Genomic DNA, 21,904 nt, shown 5'->3' with positions numbered 1-21,904 from the left:
ATCTAATTTGCCATTTTCATTGAATCATATTCTGGAAATTGAACAAAATTATGTTTTTTCACTTCACCCACATTCTTTTCTCACTTATTCCTTTTCCTCTTTCTTTTTTTGAAAACAGGCAGCATCACACCAGATAGAACATGGTTTTGAAAAGATTATTCTAGAAGTACTGAAATTGCTCTATCTTGCCATTTTTATTCAATTTCAAACTTTGGGTTTAAAAGACTTCACAGGACAAGATAGAATTACGACTGAAGATGCCTTCTCTCCTAAAGAATATCCAATTGCTGAACAATATATGCTATTCACAACTGATCTCTTGCAATTGCCGTAACTAGCTCTTATGTTCTGTTCATCTACTATCACTCAGTAATAAATTAATAAAGTTTGAAACTTTTTAAGGAACTATATTTTGAATATTTTCCTGAAATGAGAGATCCATAAATCTTAGATAACCTGGAGTTTCATTATGCATCCTAGAAGTAGAATCTGGTACTTGGAAAGTTTCTTCTCCCTTTCTTTTCTTTCACTGTAGATGAAATATCTAAGACATTTTAATTATTTTAAATATGGTGAGAATAGATAATGGAGACAGAGGCTCTGAATTTCACATATATGCTAGTATTTTACATTGTCTAATGCCCAGGAATTTCAGTGTGAATGGAGATGTCATCTCGCATACAAATGTATGCTAAAATATCTGTATTTTTTGCTAGTGGAGTTAGTTACCTCTAAGACCTTATGATGCTTGTAAATCTTGATAATGATGACCTGAGAGACATTATTAGTAGATCCCAGATCATGAATTTTACAAAGCTACCCATCAAGCAGCTGCTTTGCTATATAACTTCAGGATTTGAGAGAGGAGGAATGAACTGCATGATGTGACTAAAGACAGCTAATTAAAAGATCATCAGACTCTCTAAAATACGTAAAAAAGTCATTACAAGCAAGGAGGTTGAAGTAAGTTTTAATTTCTCATAATTTTCTTTATACAATATAGGAGGCAACAATCGTCTGGTCTGGGGAAAAAAAAGGGGAAAAAAAAAGAAAGGTTTTTTAAAAAATAGATTGTAATGGTGCTTGAAGCCTTTGATGAATTTAATACTGCTGGGAATCCACTTTACTGGATCTGTAGATTCCTGCATCTAGCTTATCTGGTGATTGACAGTCATATTGATGAAAAGATTTCATGACTCATGCATGATTGATAGCCAGCTGTCCAGAGAAAATAAAAGCTTTTTTGGAGCCACACAACAAAGAAAAAATTGTTTTTGTCTCATTGCCATTAATTTCAGTCAGCGATGTTGTTTATTTCCCATTTAGAAAGACAGAACCATACTTGTGAAGTCTGAAAGCCTAGTCCAAATGACACCCAGGCAAAGCCCCTAATTTCCTGGATGGGCTTTCTTATTTGCAATTATAAGATTAATAATTCATAACAAACTAGAATGAAGACTGGAGGAATAATCAAGCAAGAAAAAGCTCAAGCTGCTAAGCATTAAAATGATGTGGGTAACTGTGGTGGGTTGACCCTGGCTGGATGCCAGATGCCCACCAAAGCGCTCTATCCCTCCCCTCCTCACCTGGACAGGGGAGAGAAAATATAACAAAAGGCTCATGAGTCGCAGTAAGGGCAGGGAGAGATCATTCACCAGTTACCATCATAGGCAAACCAGATGACTTGGGGCTATTACCAATCAAATCAGAGTAGGATAATGAGAAATAAAAACTAATTCTTAAAACACCTTCCTCCCATCCCTCCCTTCTTCCCGGGCTTAACTGCGCTCCCAATTTTCTCTACCTCTGCCCCCCAAGTGGCACAGGGGGATGGGGAATGGGAGTTGTGGTCAGTTCATCACACGTTGTTTCTGCCGATCCTTCCTCCTCAGGGGGAGGACTCCTCACACTCTTCCCCTGCTGCAGTGTGGGGTCCCTCCCATGGGAGACAGTCTTCTGCGAATATTTCCAATGTGGGTCCTTCCCACAGGCTGCAGTTCTTCACGAACTGCTCCAGCATGGGTCCTTTCCCCAGGGTGCAGTCCTTCAGGAACAGACTCCTCCACCGTGGGTCCCCCACGGGGTCACAAGTCCTGCCAGCAAATCTGCTCCAGCGTGGGCTCCTCTCGCCATGGGTCCACAGGTCCTGCCAGGAGCCTGCTCCAGCGTGGGCTTCCCACAGGGTCACAGCCTCCTTCGGGCGCATCCGCCTGCTCTGGTGTGAGGTCTTCCACGGGCTGCAGGTGGATATCTGCTCCACCATGGACCTCCATGGACTGCAATGGCACAGCCTGCCTCACCATGGTCTTCACCACGGGCTGCAGGGGAATCTCTGCTCCAGTGCCTGGAGCACCTCCTCCCCCTCCTTCTTCACTGACCTTGGGGTCTGCAGAGTTGCTTCTCTCACATATTCTCACTCCCCTCTTTGGCTGCAGTTGCGCAGGTTTTTTTGATCCTCTTCTTAAATATGTTATCCCAGAGGCGCTACCACCGTCGCTGATGGGCTCAGCCTTGGCCAGTGGTGGGTGCCTCGTGGAGCCGGCTGCCATTGGCTCTATTGGACATAGGGGAAGCTTCTAGCAGCTGCTCACAGAAGCCACCCCTGTATCCCCCCCCACTACCAAAACCTTGCCTTGCAAACCCAATACAGTAACAGAGCCCAGTGTTTGCACTTAATAGGTTATAGATATGTATGTCAGCCTGAATCAACAGTGACTGAAAACTGATACCACCTGTGACTCTAATATCAAGTCTCGGCTCTGTTTCGACTCTACAACCTGGGAAAAGTAAAAGCAAATAAGCAGATGTCCTTCACTGACTGTCAGGACTGGGGTGCCTTTGGACACGTGTGTTCACTACAGAACCCACCAAAGAGTTCCTAGTGACTCTTCGATTAAAAATGTTGTTATACTTTGCTATTCTCCTTTTTGACTTTATCAGCTCCATGGGTAGAGGACTGTCAGTACATTTAGCAGCTTTAATGATCAGTAACTGTAAAGAAAGACTGGGAGGTGGTTGGGGAGGGAAAAAACCTAGTCCTTAAGGTTTGACATATTTCTTATTTTGCTTGATTAATTTTGTACCAATGTGAATGAGATTTTTAATGAAAGTTAACAGGATGTTTTTCTCTTTGCTGGGCTTATTTTCTCTTGCTGAATAATTTGGAACGCCTGTTTTGAATTTCATGTGCAAGTCACAGAACTACTCATTAATCAGGCAGCTAGATTAAACAGGGCTTGAGTTATAGTGCATTAATCTGTTCTGGATAAATCTTGAATGGAGTGATTGAGAAATTCAATTAAAAGAAGATTTATCCAGTTTGAGTAATATTTCTTGATCTCTGTGAAGCCACAGAACTCATGAGAATTGAAGGAATCTCTATCAGGAATCTGCTCTGGAAAACAAGTACAGATGGGTGGTTAAATGGATGTCTGTTCTTCTGCATTAATGGAGTGTCACAGGATTCAGGTTCCTCACCTTGACTTGAAAATAAGAATAGATATTGGCATGCGTTTTTGGGTTACACCTAAGGGGTTTCAGACAGCTATCATCTTTACGTTCCTGTGTTGCTATTTTAAGGAATATCGTATATACAAGAACAGTAAGTAATTAAACCCTCTTGTATTTGTACGTATGAACTCATAAATGCACCAAAAAACTCTGGCTATGGTTCCTGTTTGCCCGCCTCTCTGCATGCTCATTTATCTCAGTGCCAAAATGAGCACCACATGGATGCAAAGCAGGGTAGTCCTTTGCACCAATATAAATGACTACACAGGTGATGAAAACAAAGACATATCTGAACTTAAAGTTCCTTAACTTAAATATTACTTTTTCTTTCAGGGTGTGGGGTTTTTTTTGTTTGTTTGTTTTTTGGGGGATGGTAGAGGATGTAATCAGAGTCAGAGATGAATATTTTCTCTGTGGCACTTATTTACTCTATTCACTTTCAGAGTCACTGACTAGTTTCCTCCTTTCAGCTGGGAATGGTCAACTTGTATTTCAAATAAATCTTTCATCTTTTTGACTCCAGTCCACTCTGTCTTGATAATCTTACATCCTTTATTTATAGGTATAGCAAGCAGTAAATAAAGAGAACATACTGTGATTTTGTACTATAAACAAGAAAAGAAAAATAAAGGGGAAAACTGCAGGGTGGGTAGGTCCATGATTTTTGGAGGAAAACTTACTTTGGATTTCACTTGTAAGGGGAAGAATATCCAGACAAACCCAAGATTTATGGAAGTGGTGTGTTCACAAATAACAGAATTTATGCAAAGAAAGTTCAGAAATGCATAATAAATAGTTCCGTCTGAGTTTTCAGCCCTCTTCCCTTGTATAGAAAAGACCTGGATACTTCTTATTTATAGACTTTAAAGAAGAATATAAATCTCTAAAAAATGGAGTTGTGAAAGAAGGGGTGGAAAAAGAGTCCCAAAAATGTATTCATGAACACAAAAAAAGGTAAAAATGAGTTTGTAATTTACTGCAGCTCAGAGGCAGCAATAACTAATACACTGGAAATTTACCCATTTTATGCATCTATTTTGCTTGCTTTACTACTCTGCTGTTCATAAAAAGAGCATTTATTTCAGCAACTGTCATGTCACTTGGCATTTATGTGATCTCCGAGCTATGTGTGAAAATGCACTTTTTTTCCAGTTCCAATTTTTATTGAAAAGTTATTTATTTTACAAATTGGTATCAAGGTGATTTGTTCTCCTGTCTAACTAGTTTTATTACCCTACTTTTATTATGTTCATTCTTATCACTTGAGGATCAGAGTCATAAATCATTTGGTTTTGTTTTTCACATCCTGGTTCCTACTATTGTACTTGCATTTCATCCTCTGTATGCTACTGTCTTAATTCCTCCTAGCTATTAACTCGGAGATTAAAAAGCATACTTTTTGTTCTTAGACATTTTCTTACTCTTACACTGGACTTACGAGGCACTTTGTATTGTCCACTACATTTTGCACTCAGCTGTGTCTTTTGACAATCACAGTTTTGGAGGTTCTCCAGTAATCACCTAGAGGGAATGAAGATTATTAGGTAATCTCCTGAGAGGCCCACTGCAGTTTTGTTCCTAGCTCCACCTACAAAAATGCCAACCAAAAGGGAACTAGAAGATTAATCAACTGCACCAAACATTTAAAATTTAAAAGGAGAAAAAATTTAAAGGCAGCTAAAGAGATAGTTTGAATTTGCTCAGCTGCAGTCTTCTTTTAACAAACCTGGCTTCCTAGCAAAAAAAAACCCCATACATTTACCTAACTGTTAAATGAACCTGCAGGTCAAACTGTTTATCTGCTCTTCTGTTGTTGCTGTCAGCATAAATAGCCTTGCCTCTTTAAGAAGATTGGCATAAAATGGAGGCTGTTTATTTCTAATCACAAACTTTACCTGTGACAAGGCCATATTACTTCTTCTTGGTTTAAAATTGATCACAGAATAAGTGTCCGTCTGCTCAATGTCTATTGATGGGAAAATCTCATCTTTTGCCTTGGCAGTTTCAATATATTTAGAAGCTGAGAACCCAGATGTGAGTTCACATTGTGCTTGTTTATGACTAACGCAATACGCAGGGCCACTCAGTCCTGTAAAATATTCAAGGCTTTTCCCTTGCTTGAGATAATTTAGCTGCAGTGTCTTTCCTGGGCTCCACATTTTGTCCTGACACTCTGTAGAATTTATAGGGAAGGGGTAATGCTGAAATGAAACATAATTTTGTGAAAATGAGTCGGAATTGCTATCTTTCGTGCATCAGTTGTGAGACAAAGAGGGCTGGCTGCCTCAGTGAGGGGATCCCACCTGTGCCACAGGTATTTTTACAGCTGCATTCCTATTCCCATGGAAAAGCCTTTTGCATTCACTTGCAGTACTGTGTCAGATGTCTGCAAACTGAACAGCAACTGCATTAGTTTCTGTGCTATAAGGACAGCCTGGTCACTGGCCCATAAAATAATAACTGGAGACCTATAGCAAATCCTCCAAGAGGTCTGCTCATTTGAGAAACATTCGTAAAAGCTGTGTTTCTATTTACATGCAGCAGACCCTCTGATCCTGAAGGAGATTCCAAGCATAGGTATGATCTCCAGATAATCAGTCATGTTTGCTTTACCGGTAATGCCATTTTCAGTGCATCTGCTTTCAGACATACCATTGCAAACAGTGCTGCTGATTAATAGTACTCCCTTGCCTCAGAATTTAGAGGAAAAAACAGAGTGCTGCTGGCAAAAACATAAAAACATAGCCTCTGCTAGTTCTGAACGTTGCTTTATTAAGCCTAGTATTCTGCATCTAACAGTAGCTAATGCCTCATGCTTCGGAGGAAAGGCAAACCCCACAATTTGTGCAAAGCCATAAAATAGGGGAAGTATTCCCCGCAGAGCCTCCAGCCATCAGCTTATTCCCCGAAGCATGAGATTTGATTATATGTTTGTTTCTCAGGGAGAAGAGCTGTGAGTATTTAAGCTTTTCGGACTGGAGATCATTCATTAGATTAACCTGGAGCAATCTGAGGCCTGTGTAGAACAGATTGTGGAATTCCCTTGGCAGAAATGAGCAAAGCAGCCATTACTGACATGCCATCGTATTGCTAATTGGAGCCAAATGACAAATTCATAGGAAATTTTGCTTCTATTTCTGCTCTTGAGCTATCAGTGGGAAGCTGGTGATTTCTTCTGGGTGTAAGTAGCAACCTTATTTCCCACATAGTTTCTAAGTTTGTGTTGTGTTTGCAAACAGTATAATCTGGCATGAATAGTAGCTGGAATTAAAGAGCTGGGTCACGTAGCGCTGTTTGCATCTCTACCTGTGGACTGCATGCAAGGGCTGGAAAGCAACTGTTTTGGCTCTGTTCGCTCCTTTCTACCTACCTCTGACTTATCTTCCTTTTTTACCTTCTAGGCAGTACAAAGGAGTACTTTCATTTTTGATTAGGCTTTTTTTTTTTTAATTGCTTTTGTCTGGTTTTTTCCCCTGGATCTATGTAATATTTGCCAAGGAAACCAAAGGAGACAGTATCTATGGCTCCAGTCACACATAGTTTGGGGCTGGTCCAAGCTTTGTGAGGAAGATTCATCTAGAGAAGGCAGATGGAAAAAAAGAAAATAGTCATGAATTGAACTGTTATCCTGTGGCTTGTGAGCAACCTCACAAAAGTCAAAGAAACTGCAAGGAAATTTGTGGTTGCACCACAGATGAATTCAGGTACTGCCAGACCCAGGAGCAGGAAGAACATAGAGGCCTTTTAAATAATAGGCTACAGTACAGTGCACATTCTTCAGTCACCCTGCCGTATCAAGATGGGCTTATTTATGGACTATTGGTGGCTAGTTACACTTATGTTCAGCCCAGACACACAACCTGCTACTCCGGTCACCTATCAAATCCCCGGCAGTTCAGCAGAGTACACACTAAGCAAGAAGCTGAGTGCCCTTGTAGCAGTGTTATCCCAGTTACTTCACTCTTCAGTGCTTCAGAGACTCAGAAAATCGAAGTCCCACTCAAATCTTGCTATGAGCAAAAGCTTGTTTTTCCCTCCCCTCCCGTTTTGGACAGAAAATGGATTTTTGCCTTCCTATAGTTCTTTGTGCTGTGAAAGACAGGAGGTCCTGCAGTATTTTCTTCAAAAGTGGCAAAGGTATTTTAGCTTCCAATGGGACCTAAGGGCAATGAACTGTTCCTGATACCTCCCAGGATCAGATTTCGTGACAGCACTTACACTGCTTCCCCTGTTTTGGAAATAATAGCTTTGTGACTGAATAATAAAGAATTGGCAGCATCAACTGACACTTGCGTGTGAGTTAAGTCTCAGAGCTCTGCTGATACAGAGTAGCTATGCTGTCTTGTGGGTGCAGTTTAGGCTCTGTTTTGACCTACAACAAGAACTTTCAGACTATGAGTGCCATCCGTTCTTCAGCTTGGAAGCAGGTCCAAGTGTTGCCTCTGAACCATCTCCAACCACCACCACAGGCCCTGCCCTTTTCTCCCAGCTGCACAGGAATGAGTGCTGGCTGCATGGGACTGAGGTGGTGGGATAGGATTGAGGAACATCTAGTTCTAGACATGTGGTCTCAGGGCCCTGCTTAGAGCAACCGTAGGTGTATCTGGCTTGTTTCCCGGGCTTGCTGATCCTTCACCTGATGGTCACTGGATTGCTGGTGGAGCCTGTCACCGTCACCAGACCCACTCTGCTTGCCTTGCTCAGGTCCTGTGCCCTGGTCAGAGAAGTCATACCCTTCTAGGATGTCCGTTATGGATTTTACTCCTGTAGTCTGGACCCATAATAGCCCTGAACAACTTAGAAAGAAACCCATCTTTCAGTCTCCCTTGCAAAATACAATCAGTATTTCTGATTTCAGGGGTATGGCATACTGAGAGAGAAAATAATAAGTGAAAATGTATTATTTCCAAGTCATAAATCATCATATTTCCTGTCTTCCATTTATTCCAATGTTTTGTCATCACATGACTGACTTGTTCATCAGCGAGTTGTCTATGTTCTTGCAAACACTGAAGAGCTTATGTATGTATTGGTTTGGATCAGAGTTCATATACAAAATAGTGTAAGAAAATTGAGTTAAAAAAACTATTCTGCAAAAAGTAATTTTTTGCTCCCTGGAACAGTGACATTTATTATGAAAGATAACAATAAAAATTCAAATTGTGGCAAAAAGCCAAGTTGTTTACACGTGATTCCTGCTTTCCAAAAACATGTCAAGTTCCATTTCTTAAAAGATAAACCCTGTATTCTGGTGCTAAGTAAGAACTTGTATTAACTTGTAAGATATGGAATAGTCTATTCATGTCCATTTTCAGCCATTGAGTCCCTGGTGAAGACAGTCGTCTGTATTGTTCAGTTTCCTGGTTTCAGATATCTTACCCTCCAAATTTATGTTCTTTAAGGAGAAAAGATAAAAACTGATTGCTGTAGAAGCATTTTGATGTTAACATAAAACATAATTCAGTCCAAAAAAAGCCTGCCATCCCACTGCAGCACTAGCAGCCCAAATATCATAGAAGGCAGAATCTGAAAGGGCAGAGTAACCTTACTGAGAGGTGATGCTGTTCTTGTTGCTACTCTGAAGTTCTTAAAAATTGCCTAGTCTTCAACATTTTAGGGGGCTTTTAGCAATAATATTAACAGAATTCTTAGAAAATGCTTTCAGGCCACCAGCACAATTGAATTCAATTTCTGGATGTGGAAGATTTTTGTTTTCTTGGAGCTGGGATGGGAGCCAGGTGGTGGTCTCCTTACAGGCTGACATTTTCCTACCACCTTTCTACAGTACGATTGCTTGCTGGCTTGCAGTGTGAAATTGCAAAAATTGGATAATATTTCCCAGTGCAGCTGGACCTCCTTAACTTTATGTTTATAAGAACTGCAGAGGAGTATCAGATCACAAATGCCATCTTCTGGATCACTGGTTTGGTCTCCTCCTCTTCCACATCTCCAGCCACTCGGCAGAATGTACCTTAGACGCTCAACTGGGATCATATTTTCAAGGTGCCTTTTAAAATACCTTTTTTTTCAATTTAAATGTTCTAAGCCTTAATTCTTCTTCTGCTTGTTTGTTGCTGGAGCTGTTCTCTCTTTACTCACACTGCAATCTGTCCCAAATTCAAACCAACAAATCAAGTCAGCAATTTGACAGAAGTGACATTGACGGATTTTTCAAATGCAGGGTTCTCGGAATTCAGGTGTGACATTGTTTGGTACTGCAGTCCCTGAAATTATAAAGAATAGGTGTATTGTTTCAATCTGAAATAAAAAAGAATCACTGCAGTGCCTTGATGCCTGTTTAGATAGAGGGATTTACCATTTCTTCCTTGACAGTACTGGCGTTGCCATAGCTTATTCTTCCCAGGGTTTCTGTGTTATAAAGTACTTATGACGAAACACATATCGAAAATATAAAGCATTAAAATATAGAAGAATACAACATTAACACAGGCTTCCTGTACTGCCAGAAAATAATTCCTAATATGTAATGCGAATTCTTATTCTCATGTTTTTGTCTCATGGGACGTCAGGCAAAGTAACACCGAGCTTTGTAGTCAGTATATATCTTAACCACTTAGTAATAAAATACATACAGGTATTTCATGCATTAGTTTCTTCATTGATCAAAATAACATATGAGATAACAATAGTAAACCATTTGGATTTGCATGAGATTGGAGATATCTGAGAGCTGATCAAGCTCAGCCATTCTGAGTGCATCTAGACTAGCAGTTTAGAGTGTAGTATAGGTGGTTTTTTGGTGTGAATCCCTCTACAATTTGCACTTGACGTTCTGTAGACGACAATTTTGTGTGCCCCTGGTATGCAGAAACTGGATTCTTTCTTTGAGCTGGACTGAGGAACTGAAAATTTCTGGCATGAAAATTCTCATGCAAAAGGATTATTTGTTTTCTGTTTAAATTTTAGCCACATCAGTTCTCGAATCAATTTCATAGTGCCAATATAGCTGAAAGGGAGATACGATGGCACGAACGCTTTAAGCCAGTATTGCCATCAAAAAACTTCATCTTGCAAAACTACAGCCTCTCAAGTACTCATTCTCTTCTCAATTTATTGCGTTTTCCATCATAACTGCTAAATACTAGATGGAGAATAAGTTTCTTACTATCAGAGCCGATTTCTCTCTCCAAGGAGCCAGCTTTTCTTTGGGCATTACTGTACTTTAGCACATAAACATGAATCATTAAATCTCACTTTAATTTGTTGAATTGTAATTTGGGAATTGAAGAAACAGAGCCCAGTTAGCTTTTTTCAAAAGATAATATTGGTGTACTGATGTCTCTGATCTGAGTAGCTAGTCACTAGCCGGGTTCTTGCCAGCTTGTTCTTCTTGGGAAGAGAAAGTGATAATACAAGCCGGGCATTTTTCTTGGTGCTGATTACTTACAAAGAGTGTACAAAAGAGGCCTGGCTTCTCCTGAGGCAGGAGGAAAAATGGTAGGTGGCTTCCCTGCTCATAATTTCCAAGCCTACTTCCAGCTATCTTACTCCACAAAGGAGCCTAATTGCTTCATCCTTTTAGCCTGAATGAAAGGTGCCAAACATGCTCCAAAGCTTTAACAAGATCTGTGATTGCCTGCAGATGAGAGCCAAGTCTGAAGGCAGCCTTCAACACCTTCCCACGCAGAAACCCACCAGGCGCTGTCCAGGAGGGGCAGGAAGAGGGTCTGCCCAGACATACACACAGAGGAGATTAAAAAATAGTCACACCTGGTCCCCAGGTGTCTTTAGCAAAAAAACCCTGTACAGAAGGGGACTCATGATTAAAGCTATATTAGAGAAAGATTGGCTCTATAATTTCTTGGTTTAAGAAGAGCAAAAGTTAAAGTTAATTTTCATAATTCCTGTATTTGGATTAATGGACCTTAAGAGGAAATTAAATATCACAGGATTTTGAGCACTTCATAGAAGCCAGATAATAACGTAAATTTTTTTTTCCCTAACAATGCAATTTAATAATAAGTATGATAATTACAGGTGACCTTCACTTCTCCAATTTTTACTTGTCAACACTGACATCTTTTAAATAGCCATTTATGAACCAGATGCTTATTTATCTTGAGTAATATGTTATAGGGTCAAATTTGGAAATTCAACCTTTTTCAGGAAAGCATATGGCATATATGCACTTCCTACTGATATGGGGGATTTTACTGCATATTTATGGCTAAGCATATGCTCAAGAATTTTCCTGAATGGGTATGTATACAGAACCACACTTACACAACTTGCTGATTTAGAGTTCATGTAAAGAATTAACTGTGTCGTATTAATGACATATTATTAGCTGAAATGAACCTTATTCTACCGTATTTTAATTTATTATAGTGAAAAAGACTTTAGGCAGAGCTTACAAAACAACCACATTGCAAACTATTCTAAGGAAATATTTAAAAAGCAATTTTGATCCTCTTCTGTGCCTGTGTTAAATGTTACATTTTAAATAGCATCAGACTCCCAGAATCAGTTTGATGATTCACACAGTAGAATCAGTGATTGGAGCAGGTGTTTCATGTTGACCACCATCTCTCCTTTCAAAAATCTGATTTCAGGCTCCAGACAATCTTGACCTTTCCTGGTTTAATCCATGAAGTCCTTGTACCACTCAGCAACACTGACTCACAAAACCCTCCTAGATTTGTCAATACCAATTCCATTTGCTTCTCTGAATTTCCAGTCAAGAAAAAAAATTGACGGTGCCCTTAGTACAAAGCAAATGCAGGGTAGAGTTAATTCTGACTGAAGTACATTTTACACTTATTTTGCAGTAATTCAAAATGTCTGGAGAAAATTTAGGACAATGACTAAGCTGTATTGTGTTTTTCATGGGAGGAATAAATTACAGAAATATTTTTCTTAATGCACATTGAGGTACTAAAATATTTTGTAAAAGAGATCACCTGCAAAAATGAGGGGATGAATATTATTAACACCTATATGAGTCATATACAAGCAATAGAACAGAACTTCATTTTGCCCAAGTAAATATTTCCACCACCTTCCATTACAGTGATGAGTAGTTAAGTTTATTAGGCCAACCTCCAAAAATCTCCCCAGTAATGTAGGGTGTTAAGATGACAGTTCATGTGACTCATGCTATTTATTATTCACTACAACAATCTAGGCAATTTCCTGCTCTCCCTACCTCATATATAAAGGGTCTAATTCAAAGCCCTGTAAAGTCAGAGACACAGGAAAATGGCATAGAGAGTCAGCAGCATAGCTGGGAATCAAACCCTGGAAAGACCAAAGAAAGAACCAATTTTCAGGTACTACCATCTTTTGACATTTCATTTTCTCCCTGTTCTATAGAGAGGTGCAATGGAAGAGCCAAAAGGTGAAATGTAGACACATATGTGAGTTACAGTACACCAAAATGTATGACTTGGGTCTGAAGTAGACATAGTGAGATTTATTAGATACAGCAAGGCTTATCATAGCCAGTTGTACGTGCTTGTCTTGATCATTGTGAACTAGCATTTTACTTTTTTCATCTAGATCTAGTCAGAAGTTTAGAAATTGAGAACATTCTTTTGATAAACAGTTCATTGAAAATGCTAGCAAACTAATTCAATGTCAAAAAAATTGCAGTTTATACTAGAAATAATACTTAAAATATCCAGATCAGCTCTGATCTTGAGTTTTATACGTTGCAATTACTTACTATATCTGACTGGTTGTTTTAAACCTTTTGAGCTAATGATAAAATAAATCATACTGATGACAGAGAGGTGTTATAACTTAAAGAAAACAAAGCTGAGTGACATAATGAGAGCTGCAGAATCCTTACAGACTGAATTGCCAGGATGGAATTTACCGGCCTAAGGAGAATGAATATGGTATTAGTCTATGGTATTAGTTGGGATAACCCAAATGTAATAGGGGCAATACTTATGGTATGCTAAAGGAAAACTGTGTGCTTATGAGAGGAAAAAACCCCACTAATAGCAGGAAATTTCATTTAATGCGTGCGTAGGTGGTATGCTTATCACAATGGAGTGTGCCATAGAGAACAATTTTAGGAACCATAAACAACTGTTTCTTGGAACAATTATTTCAAAAAGCTACAAAAGAAAAGCTACTTGTGATTAAGTCCTGAACAACAGGTAGAACAAAGTTGAAGGCATAATCATAAAAAAGTTTCTCTAATGTTAGTATAAAAGCATACTCAATTTCAAAAGCCTTATAGGAAGAGAAAAAAAAAAAAAGATTTGGTTAGAAGGGACTTAATAAGAGTGTGGAAAAGGACGAAATTCTTGTAGGTGGCATGAAGACTTTTTCAGACCATCACAGTGAAAGTGTTGAGTAAGTATGAGTTTGATATATAAATATCAAAAGAAAAGATTCTGAAAGGACCACATAAAATCAAAATTATAACCAAAATTCTATCATCATTAACCACAGAGGCTGTTAGAAGTAAAAGGCATGCTTAAGAAAAAAAAAGAAACACTTGTCCAAATGAGAAAATTAGAAAGGAGAAGAAATACTCTCTAGTTACACATAAGGCTATAATAGGGCTGGCCAAAAATGATTTTGAAGTAGAAATGGCTAAAACCACTAACAAGTAATAAAATGTTTCTCAGAAAAAAACAAATGCAGGAATTTTTCCCAGCTTGTACTGCTGATTGCTAGTTGAGGTATAAAGAAACACAGAAGTAAGGTCATAGCAAAAAAAGCTAAATGAATCCCTTGTGCCAGCATTTGCTACAAAAGAGCTCAAGGGAGGTTCCCACACTGAAACCCCTCTTCATGGGAGTTGAATTTAAGGAATTGTTTCAAGTTGAAGTTTCAGTAGAGGAGTCTTAAATGCAAATTGATAAAATGGATGATAAACTGCATGGCCAGATGCTTTTTCCTGAAGAGTTCTAAGGAAACTGAAATAAGAAATTTCTGAAGTTATTATTATGGTATAACTTGATCTAGAGGAATAGAATTGGCAAATGTAAGATGCTTCTTTTTTTTTTGACAAAAAAGACACTTCTGACTCTGTATAAGATCTGTTTCAACACTGAAAAAAAATTTGAAGCTATAAAACAAATTATAGCAGAAAACAGAGAGAATAGAAGAAACACAGAGAAATTATATAATTGAGAACCTGCTTTTTTTCCTAAAAAGAAGTCATTTATTCATGAACCCTAGCACTATTTGATGTAAGGAATTAGTTAAAGGGGAGGAATTCAGGAGATCTGGATTTAAAATAATCTTTTAATTCACCAAAGTCTTAAGGAAATTAAGCTGTAAGGAGACAAGAGAGACTGCCCGCTTCTGGGTAAAAATTGGGTAACCAACACGGGAAAACAATATAAGTGGTGACATTCTCAGGGCAGGGAGGTTGCAACTGCTCTCAGGATCCATTGTTGGAGCCTTCACTGTTTGCTGTATTCACAAATTAGCTGGAAAAGGGATTTAATAGTGAGATGGGAAAGGAATGGGTGGGACAAACCTAGAAAAATTTATTAAACAACTTTTGGCATACTACATGGTATACCCACATTGTGGTCTATGTAGTTCTAGTCACAGCACCTGAACATGGAAAATGTGATCAGAAGCATGGAGCAAGGAAAGACTAAACAGACTCAAATTTTTTGGCTTTGAAAAGAGATTAATAGCATGGAGGTGAAGGTATTCAGAAGATGGCACTGTGTGAAATTATCAGCTAGTAGGCTTATTAGAAACAAGCAGAAAAGGAGTATTTTTCCACATAAAACATCATTAAGCAGATGAACTCAAAGTTTTGGATATTGAATATTTACATGAGCTCAGAAAGGAATGAAGCAAGTTCACAAAGGTCTATTAAAAGTAAATGTCTAGATTGCATCCAGATTGAATCTTCAGATCAGGGACATCTGAAACCTGACATTGCTGGATGGTGGGATGACACATCAGGGAATGTCCAGCATATGGTTGTCTAGTACTACTTTTTGGTAAACCTGTGTCTCTGGACAGTAGATGTTCTATCTGGCCACATATGGCTATTTTTATAGTTTTAGCCTACTGCTTCCCAGTGGGTAATTTTTACCTAGTCAGGTTGTACAATGGTAATACATTTTGTCTTGATAAAAGGTGGAACATATTTTAAGAAATCACTTTCATGACATTACGAATAATTGTGGTATTCCTATCTACAACAATTACCCATGATGAATATCTATTAAAGGTACCTTTTAAGTTATGATCCAGTTTGTATAATTTTTTTATGTCAGGTTCTATCTGTCCTCAGGTCAAGGTCTTCCTTAATTATTTACATTTAACGTGGGGACTTTTCATTAGTCATTTTTGTCTCCTGGTCACCACCAACTCAATTTGATCTCACAAAATGAATTTGTGGCATTTAGATTGTATCAAATGGTAGTAGAGTATGAAATCTAGGCAAGTATATCTCATGACATTTCTTTCATTCTTTTACCTTCTATTGTTTTAATGAACCACTTTAGAAAGTCCAGATGCCTGTTTTATCTTTTTTTTCCGATCTTTCTGTATTACAATTGATCTTCTAACACTGCTTGCTCTTTTACAAGCATTCTCAGCTGAGCATTCACACTAGGTGAGGTGTGGAATTTTTATTTTTGCATTTTCAAATTGTATAATCTTATATGAATTTTGAAGAAATTCAAATGGGGTCATGTGGATTTTGCAGTATTCTTAGCTGTAGATCCACTCTAGGTACAAAATATTCTATTCAAATCCCAGTTTTTGCATAGGCCTGTTGTATGAGGTAGATTTATGTGTCTCAGGTTCCCATACAGTTTGCAGGAAATGGAATCTAAATGTCATGATAAAATTCCTGGAATGCAGGACTTTGGTAATAGGATCATTTGCCACTAGCTTGAATGAAAAAGAATAAAAATTACAAAATAGCAAATAGCTAAATACAGAATAAAATAATGAAAAACCAACTTCAAATGTAACAACATGCACTTGAACAATTTGTGGTAATGAACATATTTTAGGAAGAATAAGAATATGTTAACAAACACCTTATAAAATAGGTAAATCCCTCACATGTGGCAGTTTGGATATTCCCTATGGATAGGTTGCTCACCTCTACTTTAATACATACATTAGCGCATTCTGCCTAAAAACGTTGTTGATTCCAATCACATTCAGGGTGATTATTTTAACCGTTAATCCTGAGCATGAGAAGTTTGTAAGTTATAAATAAAGGAAAATTAATACAGAGAAGATATACAGGAAAGTCTGCCTGGGGAGATATGAAGAAGATGATAAAATTACTATTACAGATGATGGGAGCTGGCTGTATCCATAATATTTCTGTCACCTTAATGAGACTAGAAAACCAAATTAAGCAGCTATTCAGTCCTAGTAAATATAAAAAATAACAATCCTGTAAGGGAAAACAGCAACAAAATCTTGCAGTAGGCATGTGTGTGAATTTGGGAAATTTGGGTTCCTTTAGGAACGGTTGAAAAATAATGGGCATATGACAAATTAATGCCTAAAATTTGAGGACTGTGACTTACAGAAAGGAATGTGTTTGTCTTGTCTAGCTCTCATGTCTTGCTACTAGGCCTATCACTAGGCTTCTTGCCACTTTTGCAAATGCACCTCACCCATTTGCGGGGAAACTCTTAAATTTATGCAGTATATCGCCTACCATATTAAAATAAATCAGCGCACTGATGAGGCTTTCTCTTAACGCAACAAGCTTTAAACTGTGGTAGCACAACTGCTGCTACATGAACACCCTCTCCATTGTGTCTTGAAACCCCGGAGAGAAGGGATGACCCAGACCATTACCTGATGCTAAATCATCCTCTGATCGCTCATCCCAAGTGTTCTGAATTGCATCATTTGAACTTCATACCATAGCAACTGTGGTCTGCATTTCTAGCATGAAAAATTAGATTTGTAAAATTTGAAATACATTAGACTGACTTGAGCAAGGGCTAGAAAGAAGCTGTTGCTTCCCAGGTGAGAGCAAGGAAAGATCTTTGTGAGATTAATTGGCCGGATCTGTGAATCTGGATTTTGCAAAGGTGTTTCCCTGAGGTGCAGACCAAGAAAAGAATCACAAAGATTGTTTGGCACGTCGGCCACAACTTTCTTCCTAATAAGTAGTTTACATGTCTCTTAGTTTATATATGTGCTTATATGCATCCTGTTTTAAGTCCTATATATGCTTAGTGGCGTAGTTTGGTGCTACGGATTTTATGAGATACAGTGTCAGCAAAAGCTCAGATTTGAAATATGTAGGTCTTTCTATAGTTCTAGGTTTTGATCAGAGTGACCTAATGGAGGAAATACAGGAAAGTACATATGCAGAAGATGTTGTGCACAGGATCTTGTCTAACAGCGAAGCTGCCTGTTTCTAACCAGAGATGTGTCTGCTGAGAGTCACCCTGGAAGCTGAAAAACATCAGAGAAAAGCCTGCTCTGTAACTCAAAGTCTCTTAAATCATACTGACACCTTTAGAAAAGTGTCACAGGCAGTGAAAACATTTGATGAGCCAGAGCATTGTTATCCTTTTGTTTAATGCTGGTAAACATAGGAGTGTCCTTCCACATGTGAACATAACTTATTTCTCTCCAAATATGTTGACTTCACCTTTTCCAGTTAAAGTATCTTGTCTATGATGATGTGTTCAAGGTTTACTATAACTAAGTACAGTTGTAAAAGGTTTCCCATCCTTTTATGAACAAAAGTAACACAGAATCACAGAATCACTAAGGTTGGAAAAGACCTGTAAGATCACCAGGTCCAACCATCAACCCAACACCACCATGTCCCACAATGCCACGTCCACACATTCCTTGAACACCTCCAGGGATGGTGACTCCACCACTTCCCTGGGCAGCCTGTTCCAGTGTTTCACCACTCTCTCAGTAAAGACATTTGTCCTAATATCCAGCCTGAACCTCCCCTGGTGCAACTTGAGGCCATTTCCTCTTGTCCTGTCATTAGTCACTTGGGAGAAGAGGCCAACACCCACCTCTCTGCTTTCAGGTAATTGTAGAGAGCGATAAGGTCTCCCCTCAGAAGTCACAGTTGAAACTGACTTTTGTGTTTAACAAATGCCATGTTGCTAAGTGGCCTTTGAGGAATGTAAGCAAAAGATTCAAAAAAAGAAGGAGCAGTGATCTGTCTGCTTCCTGATAATAGGTGAAGTAGAAACACAATGTTGCAGCAACGTATGAAATTATAAAGCCTGCAATTCAGCATTGTAACTTGCTCATTTAAGTGAATTAATACATTTAGGAAATACATGAATTAATCCCTTTTGAAGAAGAAAAATATTTCAAACGTTGACATGGAGGGAACTTAACTGGACACTAAAAAAGGAAATGTTTCAGACCTGTCTATAGACTACAAGAGGACACTTTTTCTACATTTTCTGTGATGCAAATTTGAGTCTCAGAATAACACAGCTGAATTTCAGTGTTACGTTTTTGAACCTGTTTCCTAAATCTTTGAAAATGGTTGGTCACATGGAAGTATTCAGTACTTAATCTGGCTGATTATCTTGTCAATGAAATTGGTACCCTATACATTTAAAAGAAACCTGGACCTGAGGCTGCCTGCAGACCTCAGTTTAGAAACAGAAGTGTGAATAAAAAGTTTGTAAATATACATAACAGTCTGAGAGAGAAGGGACTATGGGAGCTGGACATCAAACCACGTAACACCAGATTTCCTAGGCCAAGGTGTTAGAATAGATATTTGCATATTAAGTTCTTAATTTTCATCTCTATGGTAGTATGCTTTTCAACAACAGTCAGTACTTGAGTGATAGCCATTATGATTACATGGAATTAACAGAAATGTAATGAAGATAAAATTTAATGATAAAAAAACCACAGCAGTGCACCATTTGATATAAAATGTCGTGAATCAAAAAATAAAGAAAAGCCATTGTCAGGGTAAAGATAAGAGATAGGGTTCAGAAATTGTGCTTTATAAAGCTCCAAACTTAGGAGGAATTGAGATAGCACTGATAAATAAGATTTCATTTATCTTAGCTGGCAGCTGAGAAGCCACTCCACATACTGTGCACTGTGCACAGATTTACTGTGCCTTCTGTACTATGTGACACATTTATTCAGTGGCCGCTACTAAAGGTTAACGGTTTGGTCACAATCTTCATATTAAATATGGTGCAAACACTAACTTGTTATTCATGGGTCATGAGAGAGTCTCAGGGCCACCTTTTTACAGGCTTCTAAATACTGTCTTTAAATTTATGCCTGTTAGATTGCAGGTACCCAGCTGCAGCTTCACCCAAGAGTAGAGACCATGAATAAAAAGGAAATTCCATACCTTTTAAAAAATTTGGCCCTCCAAACAAAGATCAAAAGACATAAATAAACTGTCCTATTGAAAATAATCTGAAAGTATCAGAATTTGTGGAATCTCTCTCGACCTTCCTGACATCTTTCTTCTTTATTACCACAAGACAATTGCTTGAAGGCAAGATTGTACCTGTCTAGTCTGATTCTTCTTCTTTTATAATTATTAACACTGGCTAATACAAGCCATTCTCCAAGCTCACACAGTGGTCTGTCAATCAAAATGCAAGCTCAAAGTCAGAAACAACTACAAAACGCATGTCCTGGTCATAAATGATTTATCAGACTGTAAAATACTGGCTTCACAATGTTTCTTGGCACAGGCAGGGCTAAAGAAGCCTTTCTGGGCCAGGTGTACTGCTTGGGACATGCATGTGCCAGTGTGGCTGCACAGAGCAGCCATTGGCAGTCAGGAGAAAAGATCCCGTGATGAAAATCTGCTGCTTCTGCCCACATGGCCAACAAATTCTCCTGGGTTTTTGCTGCAAGTCCTCCAACTTATTTCCATTGCCTTTATTCCAGGTCTCCTAGATCCTTCCATGTGCTCTGCATATTTAATCCCGCAAACAGGAGCCCGTGCCAGATGGCTGCTGCTTCTGGAAACAGAGATTCACAACTGCCTGGCCTTCAGTGTGACACTCAGCTGAAGACCAGTTCCCCTTCCAGCTTTCACAAAATGTGCAAAGTTCAGTACATTTGCAATGTCCACCTTAATTTAATTTTGACCAAAACTGTTTGGGATGTTCAAAAGTTATGAAGAGCACTTAGCAAAGAGGAAGCCATTGTTTCTTGCCTCATTGAGATCCCGCTTTCCAAGCCCAGTCATTCTGGCAGAGCTCTTTTTACAGCTCCGCTCCCCAATGAGTGGATTTAGGCAAGAATTAATACAAGAGGGTAAGGAAAGTTTAATTTGAGAAGTAAAGAGGATTCAGAGTAGCATGAAGAATGCAGCTGCTTTGATAAAACCAAGAGGTCTTTCTAGCCATGACTCCCTAAGAATCTAAAAATGACTCCGTGTTTCTAATGAGAAATTTAATCTTTTATTAGATCAATACATACAACTGGCAAAAAGCAAGCTGTTTGGGCCATACTTTTATAGGTCTGAAATGTAAGTAGCAGACTGTATATCATGGTATTCTTCCAAGAAGATCCATGAAGTCTGCTCTCCTGAAGTCCAGAGCTGTGATTCTCCTTTTTGCTCTGTTCTTTGCTCTTAGGATCCTGAACTCCACCATCTCATGGTCACTGCAGCCAAGGCCAACCCCAGCCTCTACATCTCCGACCAGTTCTTCCTTGTTTGTAAGTATGAGGTTTAGCAGAACATCTCCCCTCATCAGCTTCTTAATCACCTGTGTTAGGAAGTTACCATCAACGCACTCCAGAGACCTTCTGGGTTGCCTGTGCCCTGCTGTGCTGCCCTTCCAGCTGATATTGGAGTGGTTAAAGTTCCCCGCGAGAACCAGGGCCTGTGAGCAAGAGGCTTCCTCCAGCTGTCTGAAGAAGGCCTTATCTACTTATTCCAAATCAGGAGGTCTGTAGCAGACACCCACAACAATGGGATGACTCTCATCTGGCTCATCACCAGTCCCAGGGCCGAGCTCCATGCATCCCCTCTGCTCGCTCGTGTAAAGGGCAACTCACCCTATTCACCATGCTGGCCTGTCCTTCCTAAAGAGCCTATATCCATCCATGGCAGCAATCCTGTTGTGTGAGCTATCCCAGCACGCCTCTGTGATCTCAATGAGATCGCAGCCCCGTAACTGCATGCAGACCTCTAAACCCTCCTGTTCCTTCCCCATGCATCCTCTGGTGCCAGAACTCACGAGCTCCCAGCCTTCACCATCAGTGAAGTCTCCAGTTCCCAACCTGATAAGCACAGGCTCTGCCTGCCCCTCCTTTAGTACACCTTGGGTTTTGGGCTGTTGAAGCTGCAGGGTCTCAGAGAAGATCCAATCTCCTTTTTGGCATCCCTGCTGCTGTGCAAACCTGCTGACCCCCTGCAGCTCCTATGTCTGGCCACACAGACTCTCCCCCAGCACACCCCTCCTGCAGGCAAGGAGCCCATCTC

This window comes from Gavia stellata, chromosome 6 (genome assembly GCF_030936135.1).
Source record: "Gavia stellata isolate bGavSte3 chromosome 6, bGavSte3.hap2, whole genome shotgun sequence".
NCBI classification, from domain to species: domain Eukaryota; kingdom Metazoa; phylum Chordata; class Aves; order Gaviiformes; family Gaviidae; genus Gavia; species Gavia stellata.
Note: the sequence above shows the minus strand (reverse complement) of the source record.